Consider the following 12,756-nt stretch of genomic DNA (forward strand, 5'->3'; position numbering starts at 1 on the left):
CCCAAATTTGTTGGTGTTACATTTCCAAAAGCCAGCGGTCTCCAACCTTTTGGGCACCAGGGACCAGTTCTGTAGAAGACAATTTTCCCACGGAATTGTGGGGGCAGATGGCTTTGAGATGATTCACATGTGTTACATTTATCATTAGATTCTCATAAGGAGCACACAACCTAGATCCCTAGCGTGTGCAGTTCGCAACAGGGTTCCTGATCCAATGAGAATCTAATGCTGTGACTGATGAGAGTGGGAGGAGCCCGGGTGGTAGTGCTCACTCACCCGTGGCTCTCCTCCTTCTGTGCGGCCCAGTTCCTAACAGGCTACAGACCCATAACCAGTCCACCGCCTGGGGGTAGGGGACCCTTGCCAAAAGCGATATTGCAACAAAGACTTTAGTGAAGGCAGCTTTGGGGGAAGGTGATCTCAGGAAGCACACGAAGAAAGTGAGGAGGGCAGAGCCAAGGAAGAAAGAAAAAAAAAAAGTCTACGAAGGTTCATTAATGAGCAGGGTGTGCCTGTGGTCCGCGGGCCCATCTGAGACACCACACGGAGCATGCCCAGTAGAGCTTTTATCCAGATTATCTTCCCCACTGGGTGGTTTAGCCCTTGGGGAATTTACTCTCTACTCCACTTCCAAACTGTGCCACGTGCGCCTAGGCAAGCTTCAAGATGCCAAAGAAGGCTTTCAAGCAGAGGGGAAGAGAGAAACCAGAGCTCAAGGCTCGAGCTGTCAGGGCACAAGTAGGGCGTCTGCAGAGGCGAGTGAGTTCACATGAGCCTACAGCCCATGCTACAGCTGGGAATTCCCAGATCACTTGGGCCACATATTTACAATCAGCTAAATGCTCTAAAAATGGAGAACTGTCTGATAATTGATTCCTTTTTATTCCCAGGAGGAGTCCTCTCCTGATGACCTCTGCTCAGGCCCCAAGCTCACGATCCCTTGGCACTCTATCAAAGAATTCAACCCCAAGAAAAAGAGTGTTCTCTTTTCATAATTTTTGCATTCACTGTGGCATATAAATGATTCATAACTTGATTTTCCCCACCTGTCACAAAATATGAATTTTCAGTTCATTTTAAAGATTAAATTTTAAACTTAAATCAGTCCCTAAAAAAAGTAGAATATTATTTAAAATAATCTTTCAATTCTTTTCCATTTTGATATAGAGATTAACAGAGATATCAAAGATTTAAGATTTTATCTTTTTATGCAATATCTTAGCATTAAGTATTTATTATTAATGAAAACCAAAAAATTATTAATTATCCCTAAATTACAATCAGGCCGAAATTTCCCAAATTAAGATGTGATACTCAAACAAACACTTATCACTCTTCTCAGCCGATAATATAATTACAGAGACAGTCAAACTGCTATTTATCTACAGTATTCATTCAACCATACCATAAACCATTAATTTTTAGGGAAAGTTTAGTTGCCAAGTTCCTGGCTTATGCTTGAACATCTAGAATTTTTTTTTTTTTTTTTTTTTTTAGATGGCATCTCGCTCTGTTGCCCAGGCTGGAGTGGAGTGGTGCAATCTCAGCTCCCTGCAGTCTCTGCCTCCCAGGTTCAAGCAATTCTTCTGTCTCAGACTCCCAAGTAGCTGGGACTACAGGCGCATGTCACCAGACCTGGCTAATAGAATATATTATTTGCCCCTCTACCCACTGTAGCAACAAATGATGGTGATGAAATTTCGGCATCTGCTACCTCTAACTGGAGTGCAATTATGAATGGACTGCACCATAAGTAAAAGCCATTAAAAAGCAAAGGTCAAGGGGAATTGTGAGAGCAGCTGTTGAAATCAGGAGTGCTTTAGTCCCCTCCAACAACTGGTGACTGCAGGGGGCCTGTGGAAGGAGGGTCAGAAGGGGCCGGAGCAATCCAAGCCCTAAGAACCCTTGAACTGTCCTTCCAAGCTCTCTTTTAGCACAGAGGAGACACTTCAGACAATGAAATAAAAATAGACAAAGGCGGCCGGGCACGGTGGCTCAAGCCTGTAATCCCAGCACTTTGGGAGGCCAAGGCGGGTGGATCACGAGGTCAGGATATCGAGACCAGCCTGGCTAACACGGTGAAACCCCGTCTCTACTAAAACATACAAAAAAATTAGCCAGGCCTGGTGGCGGGCGCCTGTAGTCCCAGCTACTCGGGAGGCTGAGGCAGGAGAATGGCGTGAACCCGGGAGGCGGAGCTTGCAGTGAACTGAGATCCGGCCACTGCACTCCAGCCTGGGCCACAGAGCGAGACTCTGCCTCAAAAAAAAATAAATAAATTGACAAAGGCAGAGATAATCGAGACAAAGAGACGATCCAGACCACAGGGAAGGGGAACGGATCCAGGAAAGCTCCGGAAGGAAGCTCTTTAATACACAAAACTGCATGACGAAATAACCTGTACAACAAACCCCTGTGACATGAGTTTACCTACATTACAAACCTGCACATGTGCCACCAAACCTAAAAGTTCAAAACAAAACAAAACAAAACAAAACACAAAACAATGCACCAAAGCAAGAGAGGTAGAAATTCTGTGGAGTTAAAACAGTTTTCTTAAATGGGAGGTTTGGGCAAACTCACTTCACTTAAAAATAACCACAGATGAGTATCGAGATCAAATCCCATAAAAAATGACTATAAGAAAAGCAGAACGAGGGTCACAATAAACACTCCTACAGACCATCAAAGCATGCCAGGAAGATGTGACCATAAAACAGAACCAAATCAACAAAATTAACCTACTCATTCAAAACAATGACACAACAGATGAGTTAAATAACATTTGGGAAAAGTTGAAAATGAGAGAACAGAACTCCTAAAAGAATTCGAAGTCAAAGAGAAGTTTACAGCAAAATTGAAGACTAAATTAGAAGGAATGCAAGAATGAATGAACAAAAGATAATACCTGAAAAGAAAGAGTAGATTTAAAAAAGATAATAATTTTACATTTAAAAAAATGAAAAAATATAAAAAGATTTGAGAAAAAGAAACAAGTATTAAAGATAGGCAAAGAAGATTAAACATGTAGATAGTAGGAGTCCCTTAAGATAATAATCAAAGCAAAGGAAGAAAACAAATATTAAAAACATAATTCAAGAAAAATTCCCTGAAATTAAGAAAGAGGGGAAACTACATATTGAAAAAGCATACTGCACATCTGAGATTACCAACTCAAAATGACCAACATGAAGGCAAAGTCTAGTAGAATTGCTGAGTTAAAAAATAAAAACAAAAGATTTTGTGCATCTAGAAAAAAAGCACACGGGATGTGTAAGGGAAAGAAAATTGGAGCCGAGCGCGGTGGCTCACGCCTATAATCCCAGCACTTTGGGAGGCCAAAGTGGGCAGATCACCTGAGGTCAGGAGTTTGAGAACAGCCTGGTCAACATGGTGAAACCCCATCTCTACTAAAAATAAAAAAAAATAGCCAGGCCAGGTTGAGACAGGAGTATCGCTTGAACCTGAGAGGCGGAGGTTGCAATGAGCCAAGATCATGCCACTGCACTCCAGCCTGCCTGATAAAGCGAGACTCTGTCTCAAAAACAACAATAACAACAACAAAAAAAATAGATAATCTTCACAATTTTTAACTGCAGTGTTTCATGCCAGAAGAAAATGGAGCACATATTTAAGAAACTGAAGGGGAGGAATAGTAAGACAAGGACCTTATATCCAGCAACGCTGGCTCTCAAATATGAACACAAATTATTCTGAACATGCAAGAACTCAATAAACAATGTTTTTGCTGGGCCCAGTGGCTCTTGCCTGCAATCCCAACACTTTGGGAGACCAAGGCAAAAGGATCACCTGAGGCCAGGAGTTTGAGACCAGCCTGGCCAACATAGTGAGACTCTGTTTAAAGGAATTTTCTTTTTTATTGAAATGGAGTCTCCCACTGTTGCCCATGCTGGATTGCAGTGGTGCGATCTCAGCTCACTGCAGCCTCTGCCTCCCAGGTTCAAGTGATTCTTCTGCCTCAGCCTCCTGAGTAGCTGGAACTACAGGCATGCGCCACTATGCCTGGCTAATTTTTTTTCTATTTTCAGTAGAGATGGGGTTTCACCATGTTGGCCAGTCTGGTCTTGATCTTCTGACCTCAAGTGATCCACCCGGCTCAGCCTCCCAAAGTGCCAGTATTACAAGCATGAGTCACTGGCACCCAGCCTAAAAAAATTTTTTTTAATTAGCCAAGCATGGTGGTGCATGCCTGTAGTCCCAGCTACTCACGAAGTTAAGGCGGGAGGATTGCCTGAGCCCAGGAGTCCACGCCTGCAGTGAGCTATGAGTTTGCCACTGCACTCCAGCCTGGGCAACAGAACAAGACTCTGCTCAAAACAACAACAACAACAACAACAACAACAACAACAAAACAAGAAAAGCAAGTGTTCCCACAAGCTCTTCCTGAGGAGTCTAAGAGAGATTGAGCCTCAGACCCCTACATGGTCAGAGTCACCAGCACAAGGACTGGTGGTGTATGTGACATCTATCGTTACCTATAGAACTATAACAAAGTGAGGGTTCTCTAAGGAAATTAAAGAGATGAAGGAAGAACCTAGAGATTAAAAGAGACTTAAAAGACAAATCAAAAATATTTTAAATGTAAGACTATAGTATGTACAGAGTCTTTCTGGGTGATAAAAAATGGATGTAGAGTCTATTTGGGTGATAAAAAATATTTTTAAAAAGCACAAGAAAGTTATTCCTATAAAAAATCAGGACAGTGGTTGGTTATGGGGCTGGAGACAGGGCTGTGAGGAGGACAGGTTCATGGATGAAGGGGCTTCTGGGCTGGCTAGCAGGGTTCTATTTGTTTCTTAGCTTGAAAGTGTCTGCCTTGCAATAATTCACTAAGCCATACATTTGATTTCTGAAGTTTGCTGGATTTGTCATTTCTTTTACAATAAAAAGATTTAAAAGAAAAACAAAAGCAAAGATTTACTCCAAAGATTTGTTCTTGAAAACCAAAACCTAATTTGTCTTATGTTCTCTTCTAGAGTTTGTAACATAACTATCTCTATGAAATGAAGATGGAAACAAAACCTGTTTAGAAACTTGTATCCCCTAGCAGAATGAACACACAATTTTCTACTCGCTGAGTTTCACAGGGCTCTGTGTGGCTGTTCCAGTCTGCGGAATAGAGAAATTCACCCACACACCTCCTTCTCTCAGAACAGGATTAAGTCACGTTTCTTCAACAGAACAAAAATGTACGTCTCCATTTTCTGCTTGAGACTAACAGAGACACAGTGTGAGATTCTTCAATTTCCTTAGAAAAGTATAGCTCAGTGTGGTAACTTAGGGTCATCCATGCTGGGTTGGACTTGAGCTAGCCAAGGGCTCCCTGGCTCAAGTTGATGAATGAGTCTAAGCAGGTTTGAGCACAGCTTTGCACTCGGAGATGTCCTGGCTCTGCCTGAGCTCTCCTGCCATGCCCTTGGGCTGGATACTTCCATTTGCACCTTGTTTAAGAGCTGCCAGTGCCAGTCATTTAGTAAACAGACACCAGGGCCCTCCAAAGATGTTAGACTTGAACTTTGACTCCCCAGACCCACCAGGGAGGTCAAAAACAGCCCCTTGCATTTCTCAAGGACAAGGAAACCAGCAGAAATGTAAGATGTAGGTCTGCTTTTCTGAAGTCAACAGCACTTTCTGCATTTGTGCTAACCTAACCTCATCCAAATGGGCAGTACTGGTGGCATCTGCCTATGTAAATTTCCCTGCCAGTGCGGCTCTTCCCCAGCTGCAGTGAGTCTAACAGTGAACTTGAAAATAACAAGAATCTCTAATCTTGTCACTGGAAAAGAGAACTATACCTTTAAGGCATACCTGAAAAAGGTCAGGATGCTGGGCTCTGGGAGCTCCCAGACTGTGGGTGGAACCTAGGCCTCCTGCCTTCCCAGAGCCCCAGCCTTCAGTACAAGCCTACATAGCAGAGGCCCTCAATACACGCTAATGTGCAATAATAAATAGATACTCTATGGCATGTATTATACACGTATATTTACGTACATACATCAATAATAATATGTAATGTTAAGGTGTGGGTTCTGCCTTGGAGAGTAAGGGTGTCTACTTGGGTTGATGATCCTCCCACACAGGCAGTAACTAAGAAGCAACTGAACACTGAGCTACCTTACCCGCCCCTTGCCTGCCATTCCACATGCCTCCTGCCGGCCCCGCCACGCTCAGCACTCTCGAGGCCCTTCTGATCCTAGGATCTGCCAGGCTCATTCCTGCCTTTGCACTTGCTGTTCCCTCAGTTCTAAATGCTCTCACAACACACTACACACACGACACACCACACACGACACAGACTACACGCACCACACACATTACACAGACCACCCAGGTTTTGCAATCCTTCTACTTGTCATGATTCAGGGCTCAGCTCCCTGTCATCACTTCCCACAGGCTTTCCTGAAAGCCCCCAGCTAAAGCATGCACACACACACACATGCACACACACATACCACACCAAAACCACACACATACACCACACACACCACGCCACACAACATTCACACACACACATGCACACCACACATGCCATACACACCACACACTACAACATACATTCACACACACACACCTGCACACACAACCACACCACATCACACCACATACACATGAACATACACCACACACAAAAACGTACACACACTACACATCACACACACATTCATGCCACACACCACATACCTTTCACCACACTACATACTCATCTTGCACCACAAAACACACCATATTCTGCAACACATACAACACACCTACTACACACATACATACCACACACTATCACATACCACTCACCACATCATACACAAAAACACACACACCACACACTCCCATATGCCATAACACACAGACACACCACATATATACACATTCTCACACACACACACCATACACACATACATATCAGGCACACCCCATACCACTCACCATAACACACACACCACACATATACACATTCTCACACACACACACCATACACACATACATATCAGGCACACCCTATACCACTCACCATAACACACACACCACACACCAACCACATCACACATGCCACATACACATACACACCACACCATCACACACACACACCACACACCTACACACCACACACATAAACATACACATACTACATACACAACACACATACCATATACAACACACACACCACACACACATCATATACCACATACCACTCACCCACATGCACATACCACATAGACATGCTACAACACACAGCACACACACCCAACATACCACTCAGCACCCAAGACACCATAACACACACACACCATATATACACATACCACACACATACATACACACCATGCACACAGCACACCTAACACACAGGCACACACACACGCATGCGCACACACATTGAGATTTTCCCTGTAACCCAGTTTCGTTTTCTCCCTGGCACTTACCAGCTGCCAGGATCTGGCTGATCTATTTGTTCACTGGTTTATTTCCTGTCCCCCACTGGAGGACAAGCACCCTCAGAGCAGGCATCCCTCCACTGTCATATCCTGAACCTCTGGAACACCACCAGACTCCAAGAGCTGTTTGGGGAACCAGAAGTTGCAGGGAGGCCCCTAACCTTTGCCATCACCATCCCCACTCCCATCCTCAAGTCTTCACCCCCCTTACAAATCCCAGGGCCAGGGTTTGTGCTGAGCAGCAAAACTCAGGGATGGGATTCCCTTTGCCCAGTTCTCCTGTCACCTGGGGGACCTCTCTTCCCCTTCCTGATCCAGCACACACCCTCCCTTTGTACCTGCTACCAGACACTGGCCTCTGTCTTTCCAAACATCATAGCTGAGTGTCTTCACATGAGGTGGGGAACCTTGTTGACAGCTACATTGAGGGTGTGTGCTCAAGAAAAGGGCAGGGAGGAAGCAGGAGGCGAGGACATCAGGGCAAGAAGTGTTGTCCTTGGAGACAGAGCAGCTTCCCCTGATCCTGGAGACCCCTGGAGCAGGAAAAGCCCCACAGACCTGTCCCACTTGCAGGCAAGAAGTCAGAGTTGAGTGCCTCTGTGCCCATCAGTCAATGGTCTCAGCCTAGGGTGGGTGGAGCCGAGCTCCCAGCCAGCCAGGGCAAGATCTGCCAATGGGGGCAGCTAGAGCTTGCTGCAGCTGGGAATGCAGCCCTGGCAGGGAAAGTTACCTGGGCAGGCTCCACGGGCTTCCACCCGTAGTGTTTAGGTTCATACAAACGCCCAAAGAGCTGTGGACATCAAGCATCCCTTTGCTTCCTGCTGGGGAAGCCCCTCAGGGAAGGAAATACTGAGGGGGGGCCCTGCCCGAGTGGAGCCCAAGAGAAATATGCAGCCCAAATCGCTGTCTCACATCTCACGCATTAGAAGCAAGTGTTCAATAAATGTCAGTTTCTAGCTGTCGGCGTGCCCCCTGCAGCAGGGAATAAAGAGGCCTGGGCTCCCCACCTGCTCTCCCAACCCAAAGCCAACCCTGCGGGCTTGGCAGCCTTGTCTGCTCACCTTCCCATGGGGTGCTCAGCTCAGAGAACAAGATCGAGGAGACCCCTTTTCCCTGCGGCGCCTCTGCTCTGCAACACTCTTTTGCAAGCAGCAGGAGAGCCTGGAGCTATCGGGTTGATAGCCTTGGGAAGTTCCATTCGGGTGGTGCTGTTCTCACAGAATTTCTTCATTACTATTTTCACTTGTGAAAAGAAAATCAAGCATGCCTAAAATACACTAAGAGCACCTGTTTCAGAAACCTGTTGTATTCCATTGATTAAAAAAGAAAAAGGATGAGCTTCAGAAAATGAAGATCCCTTTTTCAATCTCGATTCATCCAGAATAGGAATTCTACATATAGTGCAATTATTAGATAATTTAAATAGTTTGAAATTTAAATTTTTATAACATTATCACAACCTAGTATGTGTCACGGGTCAACCCTGGAAGACATTCATGGGTCCACCTGGGGGTGGGGTGCGGGGTCCTCATAACTCTGAGTTCAAGTGGAGTGTGGCAGAGGCTGAAAAAATTCCTTCCAAAGCCTGCCCCAGAGGGAGTCTAACCCACCCAGAGGACCTTGCCTGTTAGCTGCAGCCAGGTCAGAGGAGCAGCCAGGAGCTAGGAGGGCACAGGCACTGTTTTGTTCAAGGTTTATCTCCCTGTATCCAGAATTCCGAGACTGTGCTGGGGCCCAGCATGTTCCTGGCCCTTTCCTGGTCCGTCATGGCCGAACCGCTGGAGGCAGGCAGCCCCCAGCCCTGCTGCCTTGGCCACGTCCTCCTTATGTGATTGGAACCCCTCTATTTATGATCTTGCCCCTCCAATCCAGCAGAATGCACTTTCTAATGCTTGGCTTTGTCAAATGTGCCACTCTCTGCTTAAAACTCTCTCCTGGCTCTGCCTTCTTCTAAGACAGAATCCAGAATGAAGGGTCCCCAGGGTGGATGCATCCACCCTGACCCCGTGAATGGTCCCCACTAGAGACTGCAGGTACCTGTTGTGAACATGCACACGTGCATGCACACACGTGTACACATGCACAGCTTCCCACTGCCAGTCTGCATCTGTGCTGTTCATTGCTGGTGGAGCTCATTTCCTCCTCTCCACAGGTAGGTGCTTTTTCTTTTTTTCTTTTTCTTTTTTTTGAGACAGAGTCTTGCTCTGTCACCCAGGCTGGAGTGCAGTGGTATGATCTCGGCTCACTGCAAGCTCCGCCTCCTGGGCTTACACTATTTTCCTGCCTCAGCTTCCCGAGTAGCTGGGACTACAGGTGCCCACCACGTCTGGCTAATTTTTTGTATTTTTAGTAGAGATGGGGTTTCACCATGTTAGCCAGGATGGTCTCGATGTCCTGACCTCGTGATTCGCCCGCTTCGGCCTCCCAAAGTGCTGGGATTACAGGCGTGAGCCACCGCAACCGGCCCAGGTGCTTTTTCTTCTCCGCTCCTTCATTCATTATTTCTGCAGCCCCATTACTGCTGCAGGGCTGGGCCCCTACAAACCCCTCCTCTGCCAACTCCTCCCATGTCCCCACCCTGCTTCTCAGCCCTGCCTCGCCCTCTTTGGGGCGACAGCCCTGCAGAGGGCATAGTGTCCGCGGTGTGGGACGGGAGAGGGTTTGAAGTGTGTACATGAATGAGCACTTCTTTCTTCGGGTAGTCAGGCCTTTTTTTGTTATCTTCAATTTGTGGCAAGTAATACCGGTTCTCCTTCCTAAAAACAACTTATTTCTTTTTCATTTTAAGAAAAATATTGAGCAAATAGTGTAAGTGATGTTGGATATGCCCAAAGTCCTTCAGGTGGTGGAAGAGTGACTCGTTTGCAGACTCACGGCCCCAGCTGTATCTCCTCTATGTTGCATGTACACCTTTCCACTGTAGCTTTTCCTAGTCTGTTGTTCCCTCTGGACCAGGAGCTCCCGGCGGGGGGGGGCAGAAACATCTCTTGGCCATCATTGTGTCCACAAGGCCTGCAATGCCCAGCACTCAGTGCACGGCACACTCAGTTCCTGCCTGAGCTGGGCACTGTGTGCTCCACGGCCTCCCGCTAGGCCTGGTTGTGCATCTGACGTGGCCCAAAAGTGACTTCCTCATTGCCTGTGGTCCGGTCCTGGTCCCTGGATGACAGCCAAGCAGGGAACAGTGTGTTTACCTGCCTGCATCTGGCTGTGGTCCGGTCTCAGAAGTTCTCACGACTCCACTGCTGACCTTGGGTCTCCTGGGTGGCTCTGCAGCACCTGGTTCAGGGCGCAGCCACGGAACCGGAAAGACAGAGCCCAGTAACCGGCTTGTGAACGGATTTGAAGGTCACTGGCGTGTTCTCTTCTGGGAAGAGGTCTGGGAGTGGGTGCCCTGTGATGCTCACTTTCAGGTGGCTTGTCCAGGTTTTAAAAAAGGTTAATGGGATTGCTATGTATTCTCCACTGTCATTCAGCTGCTCCCTTACATGGGCCAGATCAGCTGGTGCCCAGGGCAGAGGACTTGGGCTTGTATCTCTCCGTGCCATACACAGCTCCTGCAGCACCCAGAGGAGGGGTTGAGTTGCTCAAGATTCCCCATTCATTCAATCCTTCCTTTCTTTAGTCATTCATTCCACTGTAGCAGGATGAGCTGCAGACAAAACTCCTCAGACACGAGTTAAAGAAGGAAGGCGTTTATTTGGCCAGGGGCGTTGGCAAAACTCCAAGACTCCTGTCTCAAGAGCCGAGCCCCCCAAGTCCTGTCCCTTTTAAGGGCCCACAATTCTAAGGGGGTGCATGTGAGAGGGTTGTGATCAATTGAGCCAGCAGGGGGTACGTGACTGGGGGCTGCATGCACTGGTAATTAGATCGGAACAAAACAGGATAGGGATTTTCACAGTGCATTTCTATACAACTTCTGTAATCTATAGATAACACAACCGATTAAGTCAGGGGTCGATCTTTAACTACCAGGCCCAGGGAGAGGCCCCGGGCTGACTGCCTGTGGATTTCATTTCTGCCTTTTCGTTTTTACTTCTTCTTTCTTTGGAAGCAGAAATTGGGCATAAGACGATATGAGGGGTGGTCTCCTCCCTTACCATAAACACCTTAACCCATTTCCTAAATTCCAGTTTCCTCCCTCCACAGTCTCTCTTCCCTACGGCCATCAGGGTGAGCTTCCTAAGGCATAGTTTCAGACTGCACTACTCCTTGGGCTCAGTGATCTCAGTACCCAACCCTCTGACCCCATATCCTGCCACTCACTGTCCACCTACCCCCATCCTCCAGTCCCAGGCACTGAGTACTTTGCCAGTGAGGACCGTTCCTTCCGCCATGTTTCCATCACGCCCGCCCTTGCCCCAGAGGTCACCTCTTAGTCCACTTTCCCCAGTTCCCCCAGCTAGTAGGAGTTTCTCTTTCTTCTGGACACCTTAAGCCCGCAGTCATGCAGGCTCCTCCCCTGAGGAGGGGAAAGGTGTGGGTTTGTGTGTTGGAGCCCCTTGAATGACACCTCGGGAGCCTGCCCCTAGTGTGCCTTCTGACGTATCAGCAGAACCATGTGATGAATGGAAGGTCTGGCACACGGTAGGCACTCATCCAACCGTGGGAAGAAGGGGAGGTCTGGCACACGGTAGGCACTCATCCAACCGTGGGAAGAATGGGAGTTCTGGCACACGGTAGGCACTCATCCAACCGTGGGAAGAATGGGAAGTCTGGCACATGGTAGGCACTCATCCAGACTCTTTGGCGATAACTAGGAAGCTTGGCATGTTCACAAGGACCCTCCTGGATAAAGGAATCAGGGTCCGAAGAGGAAGCTGCAGCAGTGGTGGTTTGAACCTTCAGATGGTGACGGCCAGACCCTGGAGTATGGCCAGCCTCCAGCTCTGCAGCCCCCACACTGTCCTTAGCCTTTGGGATGGCTCTGAGTGAGGATGTATGACAGAGGGCAGCCTTGCAGCTCCTGTGCAGGAGACTGCAAAAAGTCAGCAAAGAGAAATGTCAGCCATGTTTACTGAGCACCTACGATGTGCCAGTGCATTCTTTTTTGTTTAATCTTTCCAACCACCCTACAAGGCAAGGATTAGTTCAGAATTGGAGACTGAGGCTAAGACAGGTTAACCCATTCATTTAAAGTGTTATGATTAGGAGGTGGCTGAACTTGGAGCCTGCTGACATCTGTTTGACCCAAGCCCTGCAATTTTACATAGTCATGGCTTTTTTCCTATCATTAGTGCATAAACTCAGTTCAAATAGTTTGAAGAAAAAAGGCCGGGTATGGTGACTCACGCCTGTAAAC

The sequence above is a fragment of the Theropithecus gelada genome, chromosome 9, assembly GCF_003255815.1.
Source record: "Theropithecus gelada isolate Dixy chromosome 9, Tgel_1.0, whole genome shotgun sequence".
Lineage (NCBI taxonomy): Eukaryota > Metazoa > Chordata > Mammalia > Primates > Cercopithecidae > Theropithecus > Theropithecus gelada.